This window comes from Haemaphysalis longicornis, unplaced genomic scaffold (genome assembly GCF_048455015.1).
Source record: "Haemaphysalis longicornis isolate Haplotype H1 unplaced genomic scaffold, Haemaphysalis longicornis Haplotype H1 scaffold_5, whole genome shotgun sequence".
Taxonomy (NCBI): Eukaryota; Metazoa; Arthropoda; class Arachnida; order Ixodida; family Ixodidae; genus Haemaphysalis; species Haemaphysalis longicornis.
The window spans coordinates 201,742,591-201,753,896 of record NW_027526385.1 but is presented as its reverse complement, the minus strand read 5'-3'; the positions used below and the strand labels follow the sequence as shown (position 1 = coordinate 201,753,896).

Sequence of the window (11,306 nt, the reverse complement as noted above, 5' to 3'; positions counted from 1 at the left end):
TACGCAACAGCTTGTAAAGAGGCCGTGCGAGTTCTGTACAGTGTGGTATGAATTGCCTGTAAAAAGCAAGCATGCCCAAAAACCTTTGCAGGCTTTTTACGTCTAGTGGTCGAGGGTAGCTAAGGATGGCCTGCTGCTTCTCATCGTTTGGTCTCAGGGTACCATTGTCCACGACAAAACCCAACAGATGAACCTTAGCAGATGCAGCCGCACTTTCCTTGGGTTGATCGTCAGACCAGTCTTCCTCATGCGTTACAGGACGGAACTCAAGTGCACGAGGTGCTCCTCAAAAGTCTCAGAATAGATCACCACATTATCCAGGTAGGCCATCGCTTAGTTGTACCTCGCGTCCCCCAAGACAATGTCCATCAACCGCATGAACGAACTAGGAGCGTTCGACAAGCCAAACGGGAGTCGAGTAAAGTCGAAGAGCCTGCGGTGGCAGGTGAATGCAGTCTTTTCGATGTCAGCTTCGGGCATTTGAATCTGCAGGTAGCCTCTACTAGCGTCTAGCACAGTGAAGTAGCGAGCGTTTTCCAGCTGATCTATCAACGGCTGAATGTTCGGAAAAGGGTACGCATCTCTCCCGGTCAGTGCGTTGACCTTTCTATAGTCTACGCACAGTCGCACTCAACCGTCTTTTTTCAGTGCCAAGACTACGGGAGATGGCCAGCGGCTTCGTGTGGGTCTCACTGCGCCTGTCTCGATCATTTCATCTAGTGCGCAGTCGAGGAGCTTCCTTTTATGGGCACTTATCAGCCTCGGATTGAACCGGAATGGCCGAGGATCACCCGTGTCTATCTCGTGCTCTAGCACATCTGTCAAGCCAGGTCTCTCGGTAAAGCAATCCGAAAAGGGGAGCAATGTTTCCGCCAACATTCGGCGGTGATAATCGGATCCTGCAAAAGATGCGACAATCGCCTCGACCTCGGCACTCATCTGTCCTGACGCATCCCTGTGGCCCTCCACGGCACAGTAGATATTGCTTGCCGGCTGCGGTCGTAAACCGGGCGTCGGCGTGTTCGCGAAAGGAAAAATCTGGGTTAGCGGCCAAAAACTGGTAGCCGTTCCTCCCCATGTCGAGCATGACGCCCTCCTTTGAAAGGAAGTCTCTCCCCAGTATGACCGAGGTAGACAAGCCAGGCAAGTAAACAAAACGCGGCCTGCGCTTCTTGCCTTCCAAAGTGAGCGTAATTCTAACGGCTCCCTCTACTTTCGCTGACCCTGCTGCTAAGCTCAACGTTGTCCCAGCGGACCTGACCCGGATTATTCTTTTCCGGCAGGATTCGATGATTTCGTCCCCGATGAGAGAAACCGTCGAGCCCGTGTCGACCAGTGAAAAAGTTTTTGACCAACTAATTGCACTCGCATGAATGGGGCAGATGGAGAGGGGTCTCCCTGCGCCCTGCATGGGTAGGGAGCCAGTTGCCCGTCGACGCAAGCTTCGGGGTGCCCTGGGGGCTCCCTCGCGACCCCTCTGTCTGGCCCCCTCTTCTCGCTTCCCGCCGGCGATGACGAGCCACCGCCCTTCACCGTCGCCGGCGATGCGGATTTCCTTGCGTGCTACACATTTTATCGGGGCATTGACGGGAAAAGTGGCCAGGCTTGTGACAAAACCAGCACAAACGGGCCGTTTCGTCCTGCTGCCCCCTTCCTACGCCTGCGTCGTTTCTTTGAGAGGAGTTTGGGTGGCCGCCATTAGCTCCCCGTTGTCCTCGAAAGCCGGCGTTTTGCCGAGGGGCCGATCAGCGGTCTTCCAGCCCCGAATGGCGCCTTTGCTCGTAAGAGTATGGGTCTAGCGCCCTGAGAGTGGTGGAGTTCCCAACTGCAGTATCTTGCCTCACGTCCATTGTTTCGGCCTGATGGGCGCTAGGCACCGGTGCTCCTGACCAAGCGCAACCCGGTTCGAGCGATTCTCCGGGCCTCGGCGGCAGCCTGTCGCGCAGCTCGGTGAGCAGATCCGCCTGAACTATGCACGCTTCCTGTGCGAGGGCCTCGAGGTTAGGAAACTCCGACCCCGCAAGTGCGGTCTGAAACGCGGGTGGCATTGCCTGCACACCCGTGCTACTTTGTCCGCGTCGGCTGCCGCTGGGTCGGCCCGTTCGTAGAGCTCCTGCATCGCCCGCACGTACTCGAGGAGGCTCTCCTGAGGGTGCTGCTTGTGAAGTGCAAGCTCGTCCCTCATACGGTGTTCGTAATCGGGTGGTAGGAACTCCGTGCGGAATCGGTCCTTGAAATCTGCCCTCGACGTGAACGCCGGCTGGCAGCGCCTCCACCGCGCAGCGGTTCCTACCAGTGCTACGGGCAGGACTTGCCTCAGCACATCCTCCTCCGATGCTCCTGCGCCGTTTGGTAGGAATCGAGTTGTTGAAGGAACTTGTACACCGATTTCGCGTCACCGTAGCCGGAGTATTAGGGGACCTCAACGTTAAGGAGCGGCCGCGAACCTGACGCTACTGGGGCCGCGGCGGGGGCCACCAGCGCCGAACCGAGCGTTCGGGTAATCTCCGCGAACATCGCGGTCATCTGCCTCATAATAGAGGCGAGATCTGCGGGCTGCAACTGCTCAGCAGCCTCCCGCACAACGGCGTCCGCCGCCGCGTCTTCCCCCGAGCCCTGCGGGCTCTCCTTTTGTACCGACTCACTCCTTGTGGTCGGGGCCATCGCGAGCGAACTATGTCTACAACGCCAAACTGCACACACGCCGGTACAAAACACTCCGCGCTAGCTACCTACGCAACGCGACAAACAAACCACATTCGGAAATCTACAACGGCAAGAGAGGTATCCAGACAATATATGACGAAAAACTCAAGCAAACACACATCAAAATACGAAAAAAAAACTGCAATAGGCGCGCATCAGAAGACACGAACGACTTCTTCTGAAGCGCTACATACCTTTCTACAAGCCTACAAGACGCTACGTATATATACCCACGATGTAATGTAGTCACTTAGGCTGTTACACAAACACAGAATGAAGAACGCAAAAAGACTTCAGGCTTTCGCAGCCACCGTGAAAACTAAACTAAGAAACCAAAACAAGGCCAACTGATTTATCATACATGCATCTATACGGCGGAAAGGTCCGTGAAGCCTAGTGCCCAAAATGGCGCTTTCTTTCCGGAAAAAAGGAATGCCGGCTCAAACCGCAGTGGGCCCCCTCCCGGCCGCCGCAGAGAGCCAATGTCCACTGGTGGGCTTGAAATCAGCCCTACGCTTGGGCGCCAGATGTGGTCCTGCTCTCTACGGCCGTCCAGAAATGAGGCACACTGCGGTTGAGTACAATGAGAAACTTGTTACTCACATGATCGTCCGGGCATACACACGCACACCAGCCAAGAACACTCTGTCCCCCCCCCCCGAGTCCCCAGTCCCCGCGCGCGGTTCTTCCTCACCACCGCCCGCTCCTTCACCCCACTGCCCGCTGCCCCGTGTCCGCCAGCGCCATCTTTCGGGCCCCGACGTCCCCAGGTACCACGGCCCGGTAGCCGCACGGCCGGCGAGGAGGGCAAGGGAAGGGAGCTCGCGGCGTGGGGCTCTGGACAACACCCTCTAGGCCAGAAGGTGTCTTGCCAAGGCGCTCCCCACAAACGTTTGGGTTTTTGGGGTTTTTTGCAACTTTCTGCGTGGGAAATTGACACTGGCTTTCCACCTGTCTTTATGTAAGTTGGGGTCCATGTTTCTTGGAATGGGGAGTGCTTTCAAATTCTCCCTGGCGGCATTGCTTAGGTATTCTTTATCGATCATTGATAGTACATCTAACCTGGAGCCTACTCTTTGAAGAATGGCCCTGCCCGTTCTCGTCTTTTGCAGCGTTTCCTTTTGTGAAACAAGGGCAGCTTCACAAATTTCTTCAAAAGTGTTAGACACGCAAAGATTCGTGAGTTTTTCATTTGACGTGTAGTTGGGAAGACCGAGAGCCGCTTTCGGGAAGATAGGGTGCAGGTGGGTGAGGTCGATGGACCGCAGCTGCGTAGGCAATTCCTTGTGGCTCGCGGGGTCATTGAAGTTCCTAGCGCTTCCTGAACTTCCCTCATGACGTCGGTAATAGAAGCGACTTGGGGTTGCGGCGGCGCTTGGAGACGTTTCCACAGCTCCTCTCTAACTACTGCGCGGCTAGTCTCGCATAGGCTGTGTGCCCAGAATCCGCGTGCTTGTGACGTAGTTCGCATTGGCCCCGCCCAAACGCTGCGGGCATATTGCTTAGTACGAATTTCGACGGCCTAAACAATCGTGCTGTCTTCGGTCACAAATTCAGAGGCGGTTTTTGGCGGATTGAAGGCAAGTCTAACAAAAAGGTGCTACTTTACACCACGCAATAACAAGCGTAACTTCTGTTGTTCCGCCATGCAAGAGTGAACACTCCTCAAACGCCTCGAAAACTCCTCGCAGAACTCAACAATTTTTTCGTTAGGGTGTTCTGTCCTCGTCTGCAGCAATACCTCGACCCGCTCTTTTCGCACAACCGCGGTGCACGTGGTTAAAACTTTCGCTCTGAAATCGTTCTAAGACTCGAGGGAGCCCTCATGGTTTTATACCAGAACCCTGCTGAGTCCTCAAGCTAGAAGAACAATTTCCTCACTGTTTTCGAGTCGTCCCATTGGTTAAACAGCCTGAACCGTTCGACCTGCTCCTACCAGTCTTCGCGATACTCCGAAGGTGACCCATGGAATGAAGGGGGCTCCCTGGCTTGCTGAAGAATGGGGGCCGGATTGGAAACGCTGGTAATGGTGCCTGCGTTGATCATGGTGGTTTTCACGAAGTCTTCTTTCTTCACTTTATCCGGAAGCAGTCCCAATTCTTGCTGAAGACCTTGCTGTTGGCGGCTGACATGAGTTGGGCTTGCTTGTCGGCCTTGAGAGGGCTTAGGGTGCATGTACCCAGAACCCCGCCAGATGTCACTGAGCCAAAGACGACGCAGTTGCCTTCAGGGAAAATAAATTTATTATAGCGAAATTGTGCTCCCCTAACTACTTAAGGAATGCAGACGGCGAAGCAGCACTCAACACGAACGAACCGATCTACGAACGAACGAACCGATCTACGTAAACCAACACCTTTGTAAGTGAAACCTAGGTAAGCCTAAGGGAAACTTTCTCGCCTAGATACGCCGTAAGCAAATGTCTCACGTGCTGTATTATGCATGCTGACATTTGATTTACGAATCGAGCGCGGGTGAGTCGAATGCCGCGGCGTATGCTTATCTCTCGGAGCGAGGGCTCCTACAACAGTCGAATTGCATCCTGAACGCTGCACATCATAGAACATGATTCTAGGCTGGTGACTTCAGTTCGTGACACTCTCTCTATTCCAGGGCATAACCCATGCGGCATAAAGAATTGAACATGCGCTTCACTTGGCCGACGGATAACACAGACAACAAGGCCGCCGCGGCCGGTCGGAAAACACGAACATAAACAACCCCAAAACATGGTTGGTGGCACTATGATTGCTTTAAACTCACTTTCTGAGGACTGAAATCTCCGCTTCTTATGTACAAACGGCCATATGGCATTGATTGTTTATTCCACTTTTCATTGATAGTAGTAGCTTCCTCTTTCTTATCCTGCAGTTGTTCCTGCTTGGACCCCAGTCCATACTTCTCCACCGCATTGGTTGGTTCTCTACCGAATCTTTGTTCTCCACCGCATTATTTATTCTCCACCGCATTGCTTTGGGTTCACCATAATCGACCAGGCCGAGGCTGTTATAATCTTCTGTTTTTTCACTTGTTTTCTTATGCGTGCTGCACAGGACGCTTTCTGCATGTTCGGACATTATTACATTAAAATTATTTAATATTTTACACGGAAAGCTTTGCTTTATATATATAGTGTCTCAATCATTTATCAGGTGCTCTGCAGACAGGGTAAGCAAGCAATGTTATTGGCAAACGAAAAACGACACGTATAAAACCTTTTTGGTAGTTTTATTTTAACTGCCAAGCTTGCTGATTACCCCTCCCTACAAGATGTGAACACTTACAGGAATGTGGTGTTACCCCATCAGTCGCCTCTAGAAATGGAGAATTTCTTGCTTTGCTCGTTGCGTATTTTCATACCGGAACTTCGTTTACATGCGTCGTCTAGGCTTCTTATTTAGGTTTGCTCTATTGAATAAAAAACTTTTTTGTCATGTCCAAACGCCATCTGCGTATTTTTAAGAACTTTGATGATTTTTCGATCATTTGATAGCCGGCATGGCTGTGATGCATTCATGTGTACCTTCTCTCGAACCCAGGTTAATCCGAGTATTGGCTCTTACTTCTTCGATTTGCCATTTCTTTGGTAAACAGCTGGTATCAAACTAAGAGTGGGGTAATGGGGCTGTAAGTCTTGAAGTGTTTCTTTTCCCCATTCTTGTGAAGCGTTTTTGTAGAGCATTGTCAGTTTTTGATTCTCTAGGGACTCTGCAAATAGCGCAGCAGGTATTTCAGATACAGTGTATTATTCCATTTAAAAAGTCCACCTATATGCTTTCGCCAAATGAAGAATTTTATCATTTCAAGCCCGTGAGAGCTGTTTCAACTTCTTCTTTGGGTAATATACGCACTTCGCCAGCTAACTCTATACCAAAAGTAGTTTCTCCGGTTTATGGTGGCTGCCAATATTCCGGTATAAAATCGCTCCCCTAATAATTTCTTGTTTCTTGAGTATATGCACCCAGATCGTAATTGCGTGTGTAAATAATGCGTTTGGGTATAGCTAGATTATTTGTCGTTGCTATTTATTTACACCCAATGTTTGAAGGTTCATCGATCGCTGCCGCGTTGCACCAATAAATGCCATTTTATTTACTTCCTCTAATCTATTTGGCTGCGTGGGTAATTCAATCTGATCCGCAGTACTCGACAGTTCGATGTTATACATTTTCCAATATTATGCTGTTTTTTGCATGTCAGCCTCGTTTCGGAGAGAATAAAGGAGATGGACGGGTGCTGAGTGTGACCGGAACACCGGAATGCTGAAGGAAGTCATCACATGCTGCCTAATAGTACGGTATTGGCGGAGAATACGCCCGGATGGGCGAATTGCGTATGTCAATGTGCAGCGGAGCAAACGTCCACCGATCAGATCCGATGTCGACGTCAACCTAAGGATCGAAAAACTTTATGGTACCTAGGGTTTGCCTTCTGGTCGAGACTATAGAACCACAGATACGTTCCTGACCAGAAGGTGCACAATAAATTAACCCTAAGTGAAAAATACTCGTAATCAATTGCGGCACACATTCGTATCCGTGCACAACAGTATATGAACACCGCCATAGGCGCAGAAAAATCTGACCACGGACAAGAAGAGAAGTATGGTGTTGGTGAATCAGATAGCAAAGCATTTATGAGCAGAGCTTAAAGAATAATAACAACGCACGTGTTCTGACACATGTTTGGTCAGTCCAAACAGTACTCCCGAAACCTTGATCTTAATTCCACTGCGTCTTTCACGCAAAAACGGAATCTGGTACTGGAACCAATTCCAAACGTGGACAAGCCGTTCGTAAATCAAATGTGAAATCGGACATTCCAGATGTGCCCCCGTGTACCTGCGCGGGTCGCTGACAAAATGAACTGTATTGTTCAGCCTAATTCACGAGGCGAGCGGGAAGCTGTTCTGCAAAAGCAAAAAATGTGCGTCTTAGAGAAAATGAAATCAAATTGGGCATTCCCGAACCGATCTACGTAAACCAACACCTTTGTAAGTGAAACCTTGGTAAGCCTTAGGGAAACCTTCTCGCCTAGATACGCCGTAAGCAAATGTCTGACGTACTGTATTATGCATGCTGACAGCCACACTGAGTAGGATTGCATATCGGAAAGTAGGATGACCGCGACCTGGTTAGGTGCAGGCTAATTATTTAATTATGTCTCCCATCTTATCGCGTAATAGGTGGCCATGTACACGAAGAAGGTTTGCTTTATTTTATTTCTTTTCAGAAAGTGGATATTTAGGATAATTTCCGAAAGGTTGTGTGACGACACCTGGACATGTTTAAATTCCCAGCATGGATTCATTCATTTTAAAATACTAAGCAAACAAGGTGGTTCTATGGCAGATATGGTTGCATCCAGTAAATATTGGGCACTTGCTGCAGAATGTACTAAAAACACTGATTGGTGTAAAGTTGCGATGTCACCTCGCCAAAACAAATCTTCTCGTGTCGTGTGTCGGCCCCCAAAATGGTATATTGGTCAATGTTTATTTTTTCCTGCACTTTTTGCACTGCGTTCCACAAAGCAATATCCCGCTCACTGTTGAGGGTGAGTTTAACAATTTCAAACCAGTTTCAGGTGATTTCACACCATTTTAATGAAATGGCCCCTTCAAATTTTGGGTATGCTCTCCGTGAGCCCGAATTTAGGGTTGGGGTGAGAGGCACAAATAGGTACCTGCTGCTTGCATTCACTTGGACCATGTCAAAACGAAGCAACCGAATTGACGCCCGTTTTATAAAGCTAGAGACCCAATTTGGATTTGCGCTTTTTTTTTACTTAAACGAGGATTTGTCATAGTATCAATGGCGGATATCTCTCTTGTCAAACACGACAAGCTCCATCCTCCATTTCCAGTTTCTGCTCACGTATCAATTCGGCAGTGTGGTGCCTCACTAAAGGAAAATGATCTCTCTCCCTGCTGTTATGCCCGTGGGGATTACAATGGGCTTGTATAGCTTTTTTCTTCGTTTGATTGGTCTGAAATTCAAGAACTCCCTGATTGCAATGCACAGGTCGGAGGGTTCACCGAAACTGTCAAAAGAGGTATGGACCAATTTATTCCCAAGTATAAACCAAACCACACCAAGCACCCCCATTGGTTTTCGAAAGAACTTCGTACGACCTTTAAATTAAAAGACCGCTGCCACAGAAAGTACAAGAAAACCGGGATTGACGAATGGAAACAGAACTTCCGCTCTTGCCGTAAATTATGTAAAAACGTTTATGAGTGGGACCAGCGCTCCTATCTTGATTCTGTAGAGAGTAGTGCGAATTCTCAGACTGGAACATTTTGGAGATACATTCGGTCTTGTAGGAACAACTCGTATGATCTTTTCAATCTTGTAGATTCCTCTGGGGAAAAAGTTCATAATGACGCCAACCACTTTGTTCGGCACTTCAGTGCCACATGCGGCCAGCGTGACATCTCTGAAAGGAACATATTGTTAAATCGCGTACAAGGCTCTAGCTTAGTGCTTTTGGACGAGCAGTTGGTTTTGGAGAGCCTAAAGCGCATGAAATCGTCATTGTCATGTGGAGCCACGGATTACCTCCAGCTATTCTCAAAACATACGGCAGAATTTTTGTACCTGTTTTGACTGTGATATTAACCCAGTGTCTAAAAACAAACGTGTTCCCTCTCGCGTGGAAAATTTCTCGAGTGCGTCCTAGCTTCACGTCAGGCTCCAAATCGGATGCAACAAACTACAGAGCAGTTTCTCTCCTTTGTGCTTGTTCCAAGCTATTTGAGACAGCGCTGTACAAATTACTGTCAAGTTCTGTACAGAATCTCCTTGTAAGTAAACAGCACGCCTTTATATCAGGAAGCTGGACCAAAACTAATCTCTCCTGCTTCATGGAGCAGGCCTCGGCAGCCATTTCTGAGAGGGGCCAGCTCGACGATGTCTACTGTGATCTGAGCAAAGCATTTGACCTTGTCTGCCACAGGTTGTTACTTAAAAAGCTTTTACAGGTAGGAATCGATACGGCACTCGTGGCATATTTGGGTAGTTATCTAGATAATCGATTCAGTTTCGTTAGCGTTAACGGGCAGACGTCTGCTCTGTATATATCAACAAGAGGTGTGCCTCAAAGTTCGGTGTTGGGGCCTCTCTTATTCTTCATTTTTGTTAATGATGTGTCAGCCGCAATTAGGATGTCTTCTTTCCTTCTTTACGCTGACGACATTAAAATATTCAGACGGATTGAGTTCATTATTGACTGCATTGCCCTGGAACAAGATATATCCTCATTTTCTAAGTGGTGCTCTGACAATAGATTAAATCTTAACTCTACAAAAACAAAGGTCATGTCTTACAGCAGAAAAACGAACCGCACTTCATTCTGCTACAGTATTAACGGCGGTTACTTGTCTAGAGTTGAAGAGATCAGAGATCTCGGCGCATGCTTTTCGACAGTGCCTTAACTTTCTCACCTCATGTCACTCAACTTACTAGGCTGGCACTCCGCTGTCTTGGGGCTGTATGAAGGTTTTCACGAGAATTCAGGTTTCCTTATTCATTCCTCAAACTATTCAGAACTGTTTGTATTCCGCAACTAGAATATGCTTCTGTCGTTGGGAATGGAACCTGTAGTTCCAACTGTCAACGTATAGAGCGTGTACAGACCAAATTTTCATCAATATTTAGGCATCGTTTTCCTTCGGAGCCTATCCCTATAACTGTTTCTCTAAGTTCCCGGCGGACCCACTCAGACCTTCTTTTCATGTACAAATTGCTTCATGGTATTATGTTATGCCCGGAACTACTTGAATCAATCACTTTTCGCATTCCACAAAAAGCTACAAGGCTCGCCCACCCTTTTAAAGCAGCTGGAGATTTCAGCCCACGTTCTTCTATTCAAAAGATGCAGCATCTGCATTATGCTCGCTCCGAGAAGATCGATATCTTTCAGCGTCCTCTTCGGAAGTTTTTGGCCGGGTTGTTAGCTGTGACACAATAGGTTCATCTTGGAAGTGCTCTTTTTCTTCACTTATCGTCCTGACGTGTACATTGACTCCACCGAGCTTGTTCTTGTTCTTGGTTATTCGTGTATTGTGCTGATACTGCAACTGTAATTATCGTAGAATTTTTCTTTTTCTGCCGTTTTTATTATTAAAAGTTGCCATATTCAATTTATGCGTCCATTTGAAACTGAAAATTAACACTTCCATGATCTTGTAAAGACTTTCTTCTTTTCACTCACCCTTCCGTATAATTACGCTTATTGTAAGATGTCTTCATGCAATAGACCAGACATTACAGTTTCTATTGACTGTGTAAAGTTGGCGAAAATTACACTATGGTATTTTTATTCTTCTTTGAAGTTGTTGTAGATTCTTCTTATTTTTTGTTCACTCACTGTTAATTTGCCAGCTGTTGATGTATTTCATTGCTGTCTTATACCTTTTCTGTGCGCCAGCACTAATGGATCGTGTAAAGTCGGTTGGATTGCAATATTTTATTTCTTATCTTCTTTGCCGTTTTTGTCGGTTTTTTTTTTGCTCACTGAGTTTTAATTAGCAAATTGTTGATGTACTACAGTGCTGCATTTTCCCCTCTGAGTGCTCTAGCACGAAGGCCTCCGCTGTT

The 11,306-nt window shown here is 48.0% G+C and overlaps 1 pseudogene; it reads right to left on the bottom strand.

Annotated features, from left to right (window-relative positions):
- Window positions 1–1,745: 1,745 nt before the first annotated feature.
- On the bottom strand, window positions 1,746–2,664 carry LOC144140075 (uncharacterized; annotated as a pseudogene).
- Window positions 2,665–11,306: the final 8,642 nt, after the last annotated feature.